The sequence below is a fragment of the Manis javanica genome, chromosome 7, assembly GCF_040802235.1.
Source record: "Manis javanica isolate MJ-LG chromosome 7, MJ_LKY, whole genome shotgun sequence".
In the NCBI taxonomy this organism is placed as follows: Eukaryota; Metazoa; Chordata; class Mammalia; order Pholidota; family Manidae; genus Manis; species Manis javanica.
In genome coordinates this window covers 34,214,056-34,218,103 of record NC_133162.1, presented here as the reverse complement: position 1 = coordinate 34,218,103, position 4,048 = coordinate 34,214,056, and positions in this window count along the sequence as shown.

Here is a 4,048-nt window from a genome sequence, read left to right as displayed (position 1 = left end):
AGAAACTACATAATTTGGCAAAAGTCATATAGCTAATAATGGCAGAGTTGAGCTTTGAGATAATTTCTAAATCATAAATGCTTAGTATGGAAAGATTCCACCAGAACATTTAATGTGATATTGGGGATATATGTAGAACTTTAGTCTACACATGTAGTCTTGGATGAGCCAAAACCATTTGCTTTGCATGCAGCTTATGTAAGAGAGAGACAAAGAGGGAGGGTCATCAACAACTCTTCAGTCTATTTATGCATGTGCTCTTTTCACATTTAACCGTTCTTTTTCTCCAAAGGTTTTTTATACTGTAACTTTATTTTTAAATGCAACTTGAGTATAAGATGATCCTGAAGTTTGAAAATTAGTGAAGAAAATGGTGCAGAAAGAAGACTGCACCCTCTCCCATCACCATATTGAGTCTTTTCTTCCTCTTTGGGTGAGTACAATAAAATTTTACTATGGATGAATGGTGTTTATTTACTTTACAATTGTGTATTACTTACTGTTATGGGCTGAACTGTGTCCCCTCAAAATTCACCTGTTGAAGTCCTAACCCTCAGTACCTTGGAATGTGACTGTACTTGAAGATAGGGTCCCTAAGAGGTAGTAAAGTTAAAATGAGGTCATTGCGGGCAGCCAAATCCAGTAAGATTGGTGTCGTTATAAGGAAAGGACATCGGACACAGACACGCACAGAGGGAAGACCAGGTGAGGACACAGCGAGAAGGCGGCCATCTACAAATCAAGGCGAGAGAGCTCAGCAGAAACCAATCCTGCTGACACCTGGATCTCAGACTTCTAGCCTTCAGAACTGTGAAAGAATAAATTTCTATTGTTTCAGCCACCCAATCAATGATACTTTGTTATGGCAGACTTAGCGAACTAATACACTTACCTAAACTTGTTTTCCTTATTCATTTAGAGGAAGCATTTTCAGGAATGTATTAAATTCAGTAAGTGGGGGATAGGTATACTTTTCTCTCTTCTTTTGGATATGTTTAAATTTTTCTTTAATAAAAGCATTTAAAATCTTATTAATGCTTTCAAGTAGAATATTGCTGATTTCCAATGGCCTATTTTGATATAATTTGAATAAAAGCTATTCACAGGGGTGATATTTATAGTAAGTAACAGCTGGTAAGTTGGAAAGTGTGCCTGTTTCCTAGGTGGGGGCCTGGTACCAGTGGTTTTGGATGCCTATGAATGATAATCTGAGCTTTGGACTTGGACATCTTTTACACATGGATCAAGATTTCTCTGAGATTAGATGTGTTTGGTTTTGTACCTCCTGAACAATCTGTACAGATCTATTTCCTATTCAGGGGCTTTGGCTTTCAGATCAGGCAAGTGGCGAAGTGGTTCAGAGCATTTTTCTACGAGTCAGACAGACCTGAGTTTGAATTCTGGCTCCACTAATTACTAGCAGCGTAATTGATCTTAGGTAAACTGTCTTCTCCAAATCCCAGTTTCTTCATCTGTAAAATAGGGGTAATGACATTTGCCTTTTAAGACTGTTAATAAATGGGATAATATATATATATATACACATATACATACATATATGTATGTATATATACACTTAGCATAGTGCCTGGCCATTATTACTATACTGTATTACAAAGATATGGCAATTTAGAATGACTAAATTTTTGACTTATGTCCATTTGACATGACCTAGGCTGAACTGTGTCATCTGTGTCATTTTCGGTGTATTACCACTTCTCTTAAGGTGACTAGAGTCAGCAAGCATCCTTCCCTTTATTTCACAATTTTAAACCTCATGTGAACTCTGGAAATGAACAGATTTCAACATGTTTAGGGAAATAGGAAGGCTCAAATAGGAAGAAAGTCTACTTATCATAGCAACCCAACAGAAGTAAAAGACTCATTCATCCATTCAACAAATATTTATTGAGTGCCCAATATATACCAAGCACTATTCTAGATTCTGGGGAATATAGTGGTAGACAAAACTGACAATAATCCCAGCTTGGAAATTAAAGTTAACATTCTTGTCAGGGGTTGACACAGTGCATGTAGTAGGTATTATTTATTGATTGTACTTAGTGGTTAGGAAATATATGTTCAGTTTCCTGCTGTTGAACCAGTTATCCAATTGCTCATGAGGACATAAAGTAATATATGATAGAGGTACATGTGCTTTGCTTATATGAGGGATTAAATTAATGAGGCATGAGTAAATGAATAAGAACAATTGAAAGGACAGTGAAACTCAGAAAAAAGTGTGGTTTCTAGATGTAAGGTTCAGGTTACACTGATTCGTTGGTACATGCTATATCTCTTTAAATGGTGATATATAGTATGCTCTAAAAAAAAAAAAGCAATTATGAGAGGGAACAAAACCCCAGCCCTACAAGGTAGAAGTCATCCCATTTTTCACAGGAGGTAAATGAGACTCAGTTAACTATAATGTGCTCTAGGTCTCATAGCTAGTAAGTGGAGGAGATAGAATTTGAATACATGTTCAAAATCCATTCTCTTTTGACTGTTCAGGTGTAAGTCTCCCTGGAAACATAGTGTTAACATTTTAAAAGAAGAGCTTGTTCGATCAGTTCATCTTTAATTGGTAGAATGAGTATTTATCATCTATTTGTTCTCAGGAAGAAGGAAGGAGGATTAAATCAGTCTGAGACACCCTTTCATATTCCTTTCTGTATCCTCTTTCCACCTCTTGCTCTCCCTTTCTGTTATAAAGGAAGTGATTTCCTGGTACCTCCAAGCCTTGGGTTGTCAGTACAGCAGTCCCCATTATCTGTGGTTTTGCTCTCCATAATTTCAGTTACCTGAGGTCAACTGTGGTCTAGAAGCAGATGGTTTTCCTACTGAAAGATGGAGAGGTTAATAGTACCCTAATACTACATCATAATGTCGAGGTCATTCACCTTACTTCATCTCATCGTGTAGGCATTTTATCATCTCACATCATCATGAGAAGAAGGGTAAGGACGGTACAATAAGATATTCTGAGAAAGAAAGAGACCACATTCATATAACTTTTATCTCATTATAATGTTATAATTGTTCTATTTTATTATTAGTTATTTTTGTTAATCTCTTACTGTGCCTAATTTATAAATTAAACTTTATCATAGGTATGCATGTATAGAAAAAAACAAAGTATATATAGGGTTTGGTACTATCTGAGGTTTCAGGCACACTCTGGGGGTCTTGGAACATATCCCCTGTGGATAAGGGAGAACTACTGTATCTGAATAACTCTTGTGAAAATTGCTTGTTTTGGTGTACCCAGCATCCATTGGCTAATTTTCTGGTAATAGCATTTGCAGTAGTTAGAACTGTATTTAGCTACAAATAACTGGCAATACAACTAACGGGAGCTTAAACAAATAAGGGTTTCTTGTGTCACATAGTAAGTCTGGAGATGGACAGTCAGGGCTAGTGCAGAGGCTCAATGGAGCATTCAGGTACCCAGGAAATTTCTATTTTTTCTGGTCTATCAGCCTTGGTGGGTGTTCATATGCATCTTCAATCTTGTTGCCTCATAGTCACAATATGGCTGCTGCCTCCCTAGAATCATATCCATATTCCAAGTAGAAAGAAGGGTAAAGCACAAAGGAGTAAAGCCATGCCAGATCTTTTTTCCCCAGGAAAGCAGTTCCTTTCAAAATCTCTACATAGCACACTTTTGCTTATTTCCTGTTGGTTGGAACTGCATCAAATGTCACTCCTAGACCCTGTAGTAAAGCTAAAGGAATGAGATTTCTAATCATAATTCATCCTCGAGATCAGGATAAGAGCAGTCTTTCTAAGATCAAGGAATCTCTATTCTACCTGAATAACTAGAATTCTGTGCAGGAAAGTGGGGGAAACATGGCAGTGGGAAGGAAGAATGCTGGCAGTGGACAGTATTTGCTATGGAATCTCCTTCTTCCTTTGGGGAATCCACTCTCCCACATTCAGTTCATGTGCATCAGATGGAGCATCCCTGTTCACAAGCCATGTAGGGAGGATGGGCAGGACACCCCTAGTTCCTACAAAAACTTCTGGTGGAGCCACCGTGAAAATGAAG